At 40.8% G+C, this 13,782-nt stretch overlaps 1 protein-coding gene and 1 non-coding gene across 2 annotated transcripts in view; one reads left to right on the plus strand and one right to left on the minus strand.

Moving 5' to 3' along the window:
• Nucleotides 1-13,782, minus strand: part of SLC16A2 (solute carrier family 16 member 2) — a 133,854-nt gene that overhangs the window by 93,162 nt on the left and 26,910 nt on the right. The window lies entirely within an intron of this gene.
• TRNAC-GCA (transfer RNA cysteine (anticodon GCA)) lies at nt 862-934 on the plus strand. The gene has a single exon. It is a non-coding gene; the product is annotated as a tRNA-Cys (tRNA).

The raw sequence follows: 13,782 nt of genomic DNA on the forward strand, positions 1-13,782 counted from the left end.
AGGTTGGTCTCAGGGACCTGCCTATCTAGAGCTCAAATTGAAAGGAATCGAAACTATTCTTAATTGTGAGCCCACTAGGTAGAGGCAGTGACTAAGTGCAGGCTCCTTTGATAGCATCACATACATATTTATTAACAGTATTTGCAGCAATAGTAGTAGTAGTGATTAATGATCTTAATTTGATATCTACATTTCCATCTCATGACAGCACAAGTGTATCTACAGTAGCATCCTAAAGAGCTTAAACCACTTCAACTGCATTTTCTTCTTCATTCTTATTATCTCCTCACTGGGAAGATGAAGGCCCAGGGAACTGAGGTAGAAGTAAGTGTATGTAGTAACTCCTATTTCAAGTCACTGTTTTCCAAGCTCAAATGTGGCCAAGACTCTCAGCCCACACAGTGGATGCTAAGAATGGCTTGCTGCCCAGTTGGGAAAGGAGTAAAGTGTCTTCTTCCACCTCCAATTCAACTCATAACTTCTCTTCTCTGTACTTCCTTTCCCAGCCAGTAGGGCACTACTAGACTCCTGGCAGTTTCTTCATCCATTTCCTGCCTCTCCCCTGTAGCCCTACTCATGAACTACAACTACAGAACACAATCCATTCAATAACAATTTCACCATGTAACAATCACAACTCAGAAGTAAGTCAATTACTTAGACTGGAAGCTTCCTGGGAAAGAGATCTTGCTTGCTTTCTCCTCAGTCCCTTACAGCTTAACACAGAACTGAGCAGTCACTGCATACCTTTCACAAGAGGCCAGTTGGCTCATCTGATAAAGTTGCCAGGGCTAATCAATCAAGGATTGTAAAAGCCCAGTGCAATAGCCAGATATTCATGGATTTTGTGAGTATATATTTTCCCTGATGGCTCAGATGGTAAAGCGTCTGCCTGCAATGCAGGAGACCCAGGTTCGATCCCTGGGTCAGGAAGATCCCTTGGTGAAGGAAAGGGGAACCCACTTCAGTACTCTTTCCTGAAAAATTCCATGGACTGGTATGCTACAGTCCATGGGGTTGTAAAGAGTCGGACACAACTGAGTGAATTCACTTCATTTTGGAATACAGATCCAAAGCCTTGGCTTGCCACTGCAGGCTGTTCTTGTCCCTCTTTCACATAGTACACTCCTACAGCACACAGTATACTCCTACCTGTGCCATAGAACTACTCCTGCCTGCTCCTCACATGGCTTTCATGCCCTGGTACCTCCTCTTCAGGTTCATTCTCCCTTGACTCAGGTCCTCTATACCAGCAGTAGAATGTAGGAGGAGCAACACTCCACCTCCTTCACCACCCCTCACCTTACCTGGGTCCACTCTGCCTGGAATGGCCTTACTCTTATCAAGGTTAGTACTACCCATTCCTTTTTCATTGCTTCCTCCTCATCATCACAATTCTTCCCTATTCTCCCAGCCAGAAGAACTTCTAAATTCCCAGAGGCCCTTTGCTCCTCTCTCTCATGGCCCTTAGCATTTTCTATTTTACTTTATAATTAACCCCTCAATAACACTAAGATAGCTCACTTGTTGTGTGACCTTTCAAGTCACTTAACCTCTCAAGCTTTAGTTACTCATCTGTAAAATGGAGATAACAATCTTTGCTCTAACCACCTCCCAGATTAAATGAGATATAATATATGAAATATATAGTACATAATCAAAATGATAGATAATGTTTATTACCTATCATTATATGTGCAAGGCACTATTCAAAGTACTTCATATGTATATCAATTCACTTAAACCAAGCAACCCTATGTAAAACTTATAATTATTATCCTGATTTTGAGGAAACTGAGACATATAGAGAGATAAAGTAATCTGCACAATGACACACAATTAGTCAATTGTAGAACTAGATTTGAATCTAGGCAGTCTAGCTTTTGAGTGCTCATGTATGACTTAGTAATACAACTCCAATGCAGGCAACAAGATATTAATTTTTATATATACACACAGATGCATACATACATATATATTCTTATGAATTTTAATGTTAAGTGTGATGTAATAGGAAAAGAAATAGAAATTTAGAAATTCAGAGAATAGATTGATATGATTTATACCTGTTGAATAAAGCACCATGGAATATATAGTGAATTAAGCTATATCATGAAAGATGAATTAGAGCAAGAAGAGTATCATAAGATTAGTGTTTAGTGTAGTCAAAAGCCCAGAGGCAGAAGTATGTCTGGGGTACAGGGATGAAAACAGTGAGGACATCAAGTTGGCTGGAGTTGGGGCATAATGGAAGCCAGACAGTGAAAGGACAGATGAACAGTAAAACAAGTGGCCTATAAAAAAATAAACATGACCTGCTGAACAAGAGCTACGTGGGGTTTAGATGTAGGTCTCTCTGGGCCAATGAAATCAAATTTACATATGCATGAGGATGGTCAAGGATGAGATATGTAAGTGGATTCACAAAAAGGTGAGTCAAAGTGAAAGGTATACTGCAACAAAGATAAATGACGGTTAATCTACTTGGAATAAAAAGAAACCTGCACAGTTATAGAATGAAGGAGCTATGGCTTAATAGAGACCTATGAGAGATAGTTAGGAGTTTTAGACAATGACAAGTTTAACAGGTATCAAAGTCGTGATGTTCCATCTTATTGGAAATCTTGAGCTGAGCTGTCCAAAATGTACTGATCAGAACAAAGGAGGAGATAGTTGTTCTTTCTTCTGCTCTGAGCAGACTACCACCTGGAGGGATGCTGGGGTTCCAGGGCCCCACACACAAAGAGCAACTAGAATGTGTCTAGAGGAGAGTAGACTGAGGACAATTGAAATTATATGAGCATCAGTGAAAGAAGACCTGTGTATATTTGTATATCTATGTGTATTTATATGTACAAAATATATATGTATTACACATACCTATATATGTATATGCCACATTTGTGTCATGATGCAAAACATATATATAATCTATATTTTAAATATACATTTGATATTTACATATACCTTAAACAAATTTAACAAAACAGTAATTATTCCTACTCTTTGTAACAAACTAACATTTTCTAATGTATTGTATTATTTTTAAATGTAGAATGTTACCTACTAAGTTAATTTCTAAATTAATTAATTTCTAAATTACTAAATGACCCGCTAATGGGGTATAATGCACACTTTGAAAAACAGTGTACTAGATAAATCTAGAGGGTCCCACATGCTATAGGCCCCTACCCTTCTGTGTTGCTCATCTCTTGCCTCCTAATCCAAAATGGTACCTGAATTATGGGCATGTCACTGCTTTTCTTTTCTAGAGTAGGAGCTATAAGACTGCCTGCATTAGGACAAAAGAGAAGGCTTGCCCCTCTCCAGGCTAGTTCTCAAATCCACTCCATTGAGAGCAGGGTGGTAATGCTTCAGGAAAGAGAGCTGACTGGCAGTTAGAAAAGTAGTGGAAACTGGGTGGCCCAGCCTCAATGCATGTCCAGTTGGGGTGGGAGTGCCTAGGGGGCTTACCAATTCCATTCTGGTCATTTTACCATGATCCGAGGGGGTTCCAGGACCAATCTGCTGCTAGTCATTTAGCTCAAACTGTGCTCAAACAGTAGACAAAGGCATTGACTTTTCCTTTCTTCATATAGAGGGCATCCTTGGACCCTTTTGCTAACTATGGGCTCCTCCAAGCCTTTTAATAATGGTACATCCCTTCTTCTTCTGAGAGAGCATGACATACTTGAATCCAGCTTCATTTCCCCCTATTTATAACACCAGGGAAGCTAAATACACCAAAAGCATTTGATCGGTGTGGCACATTTAAACTGTCACATTCTCCAATGAAACATTTGTCCCATGGCAGGTGGAAGACCCCCCAGGGAGATGATATGTCAATGCAAATAGGTATATCACTATGAGAAATTCCCCCTCATACACATTCACACTTTTCCTTTATAATCCCTTTCTGAGCTACTGGGCCCTGAGGATTCAGAGTTTTCCTTGCTTCATAGCTTATCCCCTCATCACTAACCAACAACCTTCCATGTCAATTCATAGCCAAGCCTACCAAGGTCTAGCCATATGACATGGTCATTTCTTCCTTGCCTGGAATAAAACATTGAAAATAACCTCAGAGATATCATTGGTAAACTGCATTTAAAGCCTGAATAATCTCATAAAGTCATAGCATGAACAGCAGAACTGGAACATACCTCAAATATTATGTTGCCTAAATCTGATGTTTGATCATGAAGCCTAACTGTAAATATGAGGGAAAGTGGGAGGTATGAGTGCTCAACTTTTCAATTTATTGATTATACTTTTTAGGCTATATACATACTTTGTCCAGTGAATGTTTTTTTTGCCTTTCCTCGAAAGCTGCCTCTACCTCCCCTCTGAAACTCACCATATACTCACATACCCACTGCCTAACCCCACTGCCAGCCTTACTTATCACACTCAAAGAATATACACAACGTTCTTGACTTCAGACTATACTACAAAGCTACCATCATCAAGACAGTATGGTACAAGCACAAAAACAGAAATATAGACTAATGGAACAAGATAGAAAGCCCAGAGATGAACCCACACACCTACAGACACCTTATCTTTGACAAAGGAGGCAACAATATACAATGGAGAAAAGACAGCCTCTTCAATAAGCAGTTTGGGAACACTGGACAGCTATATGTATAGGAATGAAATTAGAACACTTCCTAACACCATACATAAAAATAAACTCAAAATGGATTAAAGACCTAAATGTAAGATAAGAAACTATAAAACTTAGAGGAAAACATAGGCAGAATACTCTTTGACATAAATTGCACCAAGATCTTTTATGACCCACCTCCAAGAGTAGCAGAAATAAAAACAAAAATAAACATGTGGGGCATAATTAAATTTAAAAGGTTTTGTACAACAAAGTAAACTAAAAAAAAAGGTGAGAAGACAATCCTCATAATGAGAGAAAATAATAGCAAATGAAACAATTGACAAAGGATTAATCTCCAAAATATATAAGCAGCTCATGTAACTCAATACCAGAAAAACAAACAACCCAATAAAAAAGTGGGCAGAAGACCTAAATAGACATTTTTCCAAAGAAGTCATACAGATGTTTAATAAACACAGGAAAAGATGCTCAACATCACTCATTATTAGAGAAATGCAAATCAAAACTACAATGAGGTATCACCTCTCATCAGTCAGAATGGCCATCATCAAAAAATCCACAGACAATAAATGCTGGAGAGAGTGTAGAGAAAAGGGAACCCTCTTGCACTGTTGGTAGGAATGTAAATTGATATAGCTACTATGGAGAACAGTATCGAGATGCCTTAAAAAACTAGGAATAAAACTACCATATGACCAACAATCCTACTACTGGGCATATACTCTGAGGAAACCATAATTGAAAAAGACCCAAGTATCCCAATGCTCATTGCAGCTCATTTACAATAGCTAGGAAGGACATGGAAGCAATCTAGATGTCCATCGACAGATAAATGGAAAGAAGCTGTGGTACATATATACAATTGAATATTACTCAGCCCTAAAAAGGAATGCATTTGAGTCAGTTCTAATGTGGTGGATAAAACTGGAGCCTATTATGCAGAATCAAGTAAGTCAGAAAAACAAATATCATATATTAACATGTATATATGGAATCTAGAAAGATGGTACTGATGAACCTATTTGCTAGCAGCAGTGGAGATGCAGACATAGAGAATGGACTTGTGGACACAGTGGGAGGAGGAGAGGGTGGGACAAATTGAGAGAGTAGCATGGAAACATATATATTACCAAATGTAAAATAGATAGCCAGACAAAATTTGCTTATGATGCAGCAAGCACAAACTGGTGCTCTGTGACAACCTAGAAGGGTGGGATGGGGTGGGAGGTGAGAGAGAGGTTCAAGAGGGAGGTTCATATGTATACCTATGGCTGATTCATGTTGATGTATGGCAGAAACCAACACAATATTGTAAAGTGATTATCCTCCAATTAAAAATAAATAAATATTTTTTAAAAAGGATATGCACAAAGCACCTTTTTACTGGTTATATATTTGGAATCAGAATCATACATGTCAGGGATTGGAAAGTTTCTTAAAGGTTATCCTTAATAAAAAGCGTCCTTAAAACTCAAGTGCTTTACCCACAGAGCCTTATAGAAACCCAATACAGAGGGACAAGAAAAGAAAGTTAACTAAGAGAGATTCTACCTTTTCTGTCTTTTTACTGCTTAATTTCCTTCAATTCCAGACAGGTAAACCTGTATATATTTTACGGCCGAATGAGACCTTCAAAGTCAAGACAAGGATTTGTTCTTTCATGATGAAGACTCCCAAATCTTCAGGAACCTGCCCACCCTAACCACCACTAGAGCCCAGGGGACACCATTTGTACAAAATACTTCCCATAGGCCATCAAAGAAAGGGTAGGAAGGGCAAAAATGGGGGACCTGCAATGTTGTGACTTTCACTCACTGAAGTGAGACCTGATCAGTAATCCCCATTGTCAGGGAGGCAGTGCCTTGTCTGACTTTGGATTGATTCAAAATCCAGAGTTCAATTCTTTTTTTCCACTAACTTGAGTCAAATACTATGTGATAAGTAGATGGAGGTTTCTTTCACTTCTTGTGGGTGGGCATTTGGTATTAGAGTTCAGATCACAGAGTCATAACTGACAGAAATGGAAGATTTCTAAGGGACCACTGAATTCAGCATCCAATTCTATAGAGGGAGAGACTTAGACCCAGAGAGAGAAAGGAATATGATCAAAGTTTCAAAAAGAGTTAGTGGCTGATTCAGGTCTTCTGACTCAGCCAGCATGATTTCCTTTGGTTTTTCGGTCTGTTTAGTCTCCATTTGTTCAGTATTATTCATTCAACAAATATTTATTTAGTATCTATTATGTGCCAGTCAGACCTTGTGTTAGGCCCTGAGGCATACAATGGGGCGTCCATAATTTCTCAATAGGAAGGGCACAAGGAAAGCAATTTGGCTGGAAGGAGATGATTAGAGGACTTGTCTTGCTTGCTTATATAACAAGTGCATGAATTTTGCTTAGATTATCAATTTATTAATCATGACTCTGAGAGATGCTAAAGTTTCCCAAGGCAGCCCTTGTTACTGGTGGTAGAGGAAGGGTGGGCCTGTTTCAAGACAAAAACCATCCCATTATCCCTAGAGGATTAGGGTGGAGGGTGAGGAGGAGGAGGAGGGAGGGAGGGTCATTGGGAGGAGAAGGGTTAGGCAGAGGAGAAATCCCCAGAGTAAAATTGCCAAACAGAAGAGTTCCCCACAACAGGATGAATCAAGACCTTTCCAGTCAGAGAAACCACAGGCTGCCGGCAGGTGACCTAGTTAGAGGGGTGTGTGGCTAAGGCAGTCAATGTGCTAAAAAGCCCCACAGATGCTGCAGACCAGGCAAAAGACAGCCAGGGATCCTGAAAAGCGAAATTAGCTGTATCCTCAGGCTTTCATATCCAGTGGGAAAATCAATTTTCTGTTGTACCTGGCTGCCTTCAAGAAGCTGAAATATCTGAAATGCAATGGAGCCAGGCTGCACTGAGATATTGCCCAGCTGAGGCCCATTGAAGGACAGGGACATGTTAAGTAAATTGCTCTGGAAGTTAGATCTTGAACCTGGGGTAATCACACAACTTCTCCAAGAATGAACTGAAGATGTGGGATCAATAGGGCACCATGGGGTCGGGGAATGGTCAACACCCATTAGGTGACCCTACAGCATGGCTCTTAACTTAGCATCATTCAGTCAAAAGTGAAAGGTTCCTAGTACTACCTCTTCATTGTGTGGGTGGGGAAACAGACTTAGAGGGGTGAGGGCCTGCTCTCCAGTCACATCAAGTAGTGGTGAGGCTAGAACCCAGGTCTAATGACAGTCAGTGCTCTCTCTACCATACTCCCCTACCTAGCTTGGCACTGAGCTCACTTCAAAGAATAAAAATGCAAACAAGTCAGGCCTGCCTTGCCCTCCACTAGCCATCTTTCCGTTCTGCTTCCTAGCCTAGTCCTGAAGAAGAGCAGGTCAAAGCTGTGGGCAGCCCTGCAGACTTAGGCAGGGTGAAACACAGTGCTGTGAGAGTGATAAGCACAGCTTAAGATGTGGACATGCAGGAACAACTCCCAGGGTTTGCCTCAATGCTGCGTAATTGACGTTTGAGGCATTTTTCAAAGCATGTCATTATCCTCGCACTTAAGGCTGCCGCCAGCGATAGTGTGATGGGAATAAGGCCAAAATTCCCCAAGATATACAGACACTTAGCCCCAGTCTGAGCTTTAGGTAACCTGCTGCCACTAGACATTCTGCCTCCCTCAGCACAGGAACTGAGCTCCCAGCTCCCACACAGCTCTGGGTAGATCTCTGGCAGTACACACATTTGAAACTTTACAGCTGGCCCTGCTCTTTGAAGAAAGAGAGGTGCTGTGGCTCCTACCTCAACCTTTTATCCCTGGAAAAATGAAGGTACAGAGGCTAAGAATATGCAGCAATCTGACAGTCTGTCTTCAAAGATCAAACTCAAGAACTTGGAGGTCTCAGAGATGGATCTGACTTTGTCCCATCATCAAAGTATCCATAATTCTGGAGACACAGAAAGATAAGAAATGGCAGAGTGCATGTGGGTGTTGTATGCAAAGAGGGCATGGTAAGAACCAAGGCAGAATGTCTCTGCCCTTATTTTCATGTCTGGCCACTTTGCTGCAGGCCACTGACCCAAACCCAAAAGATTCAACCAAGCAGTTCCCAAGCCTGGTCTATTATCAGAATCACTTGATGAGATTTATAATACAGTGCAGACTCTGGGCCTCACCTCAGAAACTGAATCACTAGATTTATCTTGGGCCCCAGAGAAGCTGTATTTTTAACACATTCCTAGATGATTCTGATGGTCAGCCAGGGCTAGGAACCACTGAACTAGATGACTGCTGTGGACCTTCCAGACATGACTATCTATGAATCTAAGTCAAATTTGGACCAAGGACTTTATCACGATTATCAATGTTACTATCCAAAAAGCCTTTATCATGCAATTACCTTCACATGACTCAGATCTAGGCATTTCACATAGGGAGTTTGTGGGCGTCTCTGAGGACTCAAAAAGATTGAAATTGACCATGTATTCAGGCCCAAAGGACATAACTATGGTCTCTTGAACACTGAAACTTTTATTTGAATAACTAAGTCAATAACTTAAGAACCTTATTTAGGAAGAAAAGGGCAAAAGCTTATTGAGGGGTGGCAAAGGGAGAGGTATTCAATTACATGTTGGGGCAGGACCGGGTGGGGAGGAATGTATTCTCTGTTGCAGTTAGGTAACTCTGTCATTCTGTCATCCTCATCTTCATCCAGGCCCTAGGCCAAAATCTGAACTTCTGACACTAAGAAAATAGATAGAGACCTTCATCTCTCTGGCATGACTGGAGGCAGGAAGCTGAATCCAAGGCATTATGTAGAACTGTATCTGTAACAATGTCTTAGAATTCTCTTTTTGCTCCAAGTTTACCTCACCAGTAATTTGGTCTTTGTATGAGAGGTAGGCAAGCTTAAAATACCAATCCTTAAATAATCATATGGGCTTCCCAGGTGGCGCTAGTGGTAAAGAACCCACCTGCCAATGCAGGAGAAGTAAGAGATGCGGGTTTGATCCCTGGGTTGGGAAGATGCCCTGGAAGAGGGCATGGCAACTCACTCTAGTATTCTTACCTGGAGAATCCCACAGACAGAGGAGCCTGGCAGGCTATGGTCCATAGGGTTGCAAAGAATCGGACATGACTGAAGGAACTTAGCATACAGGATAATTATATCAAAATCCACTTGAAGCTGGTATGCAATCTACTTGCTCCACCCAAAGGTGTCACTGAGCAGACAAGAAAGAAGCCCCCCACCAACCAGATATTCTCATAAAGGGGAAAGAAAGCAGAAAATTGACTTAGATTGAGTCTGAAAAATGGGGGTTGGAAGACCAGGCTGCCCAGAGAAGGACAGAGCAGATGTCTGGAAAATTTAGCTTGTCTAGCTGCCCCTGGAATACAGACAAGGCAAAACATCTTTGAGAATTTCAGACTCAGCCAGGGGATGGGTGAGAGTGTAGTTCTCCTCTTGAATTGAGAAACCTGATTTGTCCCAGAGGAAAGAGGCAGAGGGAGGGGTGGAATCTTGGCCTGACAACTAAAATCAGAGTTCATAGATGGGGCAAGGAAATGGGAAAGTCATTTGCCAGGCATCCAAGAGCAAAGCGAAGTTTGGGGGCTTCCTATGAGATTTCTTAGGCAGAGGGGCATAGTCAGTAGTCAAAGGAAAAGCCAAAATCTCAAACCTTGGCTGTTAAGAACAATGATTTGGAAAACAAATACATCCCACCTTTAAAGTAGCCTTGCAAATAAACCCTGAGAAGTTAGCAGTGTATCCTGAAGTAGGGGGCATGAAACATGTCCACATTGCATTAACCTTTCCCCAAACATGCCCATGGTCTCCTACTTGTGTCCCTCATTTTTTTCAATACACATTTATCACACACTTACTATATACAGTGCATTGTGTTATGTGCGGGATGACCATATCATTCTTTATAAATCACTCCACTCAATTATATGTCTGTTCATACAGACATGAAACATGAGACAGTTCTCTACTTCACCTCGACCATCTGATCATAGCACCTAGCAAAATGTGCTATATATATTGTTGCTGTTGTTCAGTCACTCAGTTATGTCCGACTCTTTGCAATCCCATGGACTGCAGCACGCCAGGCTTCCCTGTCCTTCACTGTCTCCTGGAGTTTGCTCAAACTCATGTTACTTGAGTCAATGATGCCATCCAACCATTTCATCCTCTGTCATCCCCTTCTCCTGCCCTCAATCTTTCCCATAATCAGGGTTTTTTCCAGTGAGACAGCTCTTTGCATCAGGGGGCCAAAGTATTCGCACTTCAGCTGCAGCATCAATCCTTCCAATGAATATTCAAGATTGATTTTCTCTAGGATTGATTGGTTTGATCTCTTTGCAGTCCAAGGGACTCTCAAGAGTCTTCTCCAACACCATAATTCAAAGCATCAATTCTTCAGTGATCAGCCTTTTTTATGGTCCAGCTCTCACATCCGTACATGACTACTTGAAAAAACCATGGCTTTGACTAGATGGACCTTTGTCAGCAAAGTGATGTCTATGCTTTTTAATAAGTTGTCTAGGTTGAGCATAGCTTTTCTTCCAAGGAGCAAGCATCTTTTAATTTCATGGCTGCAGTCACCATCTGCAGTGATTTTGGAGCCCAGAAAAATAAAGTGTGGCACTGTTTCCATTGTTTTCCCATCTGTTTGCTATAAAGTGATGGAACCAGATGCCATGATCTTCATTTTTTGAATGTTGAGTTTTAAGCCAGATTTTTCACTCTCCTCTTTCACCTTCATCAAGAGGCTGTTTATTTGCCATAAGGGTGGTGTCATCTGCAAATCTGAGGTTATTGATATTTCTCCCAGCAATCTTGATTCCAGTCTGTGCTTCATCCAGCCTGGCATTTCGCATGATGTGCTGTGCATATAAGTTAAATAAACAGGGTGACAATATACAACCTTGATGTATTCCTTTCCCAATTTTGAAACTGTCTTTTGTTCCATGTCCAGTTCTAACTGTTGCTTCTTGACCTGCATACAGGTTTCGCAGGAGACAAGTAAGGTGGTCTGGTATTCCCATTTCTTTAAGAATTTTTCATGGTTTGTTGTGATCCACACAGTCAAAGCCTTTAGAGTAGTCAATGAAGCAGACGTTTTTCTGTAATTCCCTTGCTTTTTCTATGGTCCAACAGATATTGGCAGTTTGATCTCTGGTTCCTGTGTCTTTTCTAAATCCAGCTTGTACATCTGGAAGTTCTCAGTTCATATACTGTTGAAGCCTGGCTTGAAGGATTTTAAGCATTACCTTGCTAGTATGTGAAATGAGTGCAATTGTGCAGAAATTTGAACATTCTTTGGCATTGCCCTTGTTTGGGATAGGAATGAAAACTGACCTTTTCCAGTCCAGTCCTCTGGTCACTGTTGAGTTTTCCAAGTGTATGGGCATATTGAGTGCAGCACTTTAACAGCATCATCTTTTAGGATTTGAAATAGCTCAGCTGGAATTCCATCACCTCCACTAGCTTTGTTCATAGTAATGCTTCCAAAGGCCTACTTGACTTAGCTCTCCAAGATGTCTGGCTCTAGGTGAGTGACCACACCATTGTGGTTGTCCAGGCCATTAAGACCATTTTTGTACAGTTCTGTGTATTCTTACCACCTCTTAATATCTTCTACTTCTGTTAGGTCCATACCATTTCTGTCCTTTATAGTGCCCATCTTTGCATGAAATAATCCTTTGGTATCTAATTTTTTTTGATGAGATCTCTAGTCTTTCCCATTCTACTGTTTTCCTCAATTTCTTTGCATTGTTCACTTAAAAAGGCTTTCTTATCTCTCCTTCCTATTCTTTGGAATTCTGCATTCAGATGGGTATATCTTTCCTTTTCTCCTTTGCCTTTCACTTCTCTTCTCTTTTCAGCTATTTGTAAGGCCTCATCAAACAACTATTTTGCCTTTTTGCATTTCTTTTTCTTGTGGATAATTTTGATCACCACCTCCTATACAATGTTACAAACCTCCATCCATAGTTCTTCAGGCACTTTATCTATCAGATCTAATCCCTTGAATCTATTTGTCACTTCTACTATATAATCATAAGGGATTTGATTTAGGTCATACCTGAATGGCCTAGTGGTGTATACAGTGAAATAAAATAAGTCTTCCTGTAGGAAATCAAGCCAAACAGAGAAGAAGATTAAAAGGTAGTGCACAATCAGTATCTTTTTGGTGCACTGCTTGACTTTTATTAGGCTTACTGCCTGGTTTTATTTGATTCCTGGAGACTGATGGCTACCTTAATAGCTAATCCAGACTTTTTACCTCTCATATGCTTCCAGATGAACTTCCTGCCCACCTCAATACACACACACACACACACACACACACACACACACACACACACACACACATATTCATACACACAACTTAGAACCTATCCCTTATTATGTGCCCTTCACGTCTCTGAGCTTCAGTTTCCTCATCTGCAAAAATGGGCTAAAAATATACTAAGACAAGCTGCATCTTTCCAAATAGATTTCTCCCTACTGATTTGCACTGACTTGAGTTTGCCACTGCTCTTCTGGGTAAGGTGAAAAAGAATTTATGTGCAAAAAAGTCCAGCTAAGTTTGTCCCTGCATTAAGAAAGAGGGCCCTGTGGGAACCTTGTGATTCTCTGCCATAGACATAGAGAGTCTAGGAACAGATGACTACCTAATCTTCAGAGCAAGCATCAGAGGAGAACAGGACATTAGCCAGACTGGGTAACTTTGAATATATATGTATGGCAAAGCAGTTAGGGAACCGAGGGTATTCACAATAGCAGCTCCTCCTGTGCAAACAGCACTTTAGAGCTCACTCAATATTTACAGTTTATTCTCTCATCTGATTCTCAAAATAAGCAAAAGAAAGGTCCTAGATATTTCTGCATACTTTTTATTTAAATCTTGAGTCAAACCTTAAAAAACAGTTTATTTTTTCCTGTTCACAGATAATGGAACTGAGTTTCAGGGCAATAAAGTACATCATTCAAAGTCACACAGGGAGATAGTGGTGAAATTTGCAGATAGTAGTAGAACTCACATTTTCTGATTCCTTTCAGGGTTCTCCTTTCCCTGTAACACATAACAAGGGTGGAGAAGTGGGGCAGGGGCAGGATACAATTCCAGGAAAGCAAGGTAGTATAGAGAAGG

This window comes from Budorcas taxicolor, chromosome X, assembly GCF_023091745.1.
Source record: "Budorcas taxicolor isolate Tak-1 chromosome X, Takin1.1, whole genome shotgun sequence".
NCBI lineage: Eukaryota > Metazoa > Chordata > Mammalia > Artiodactyla > Bovidae > Budorcas > Budorcas taxicolor.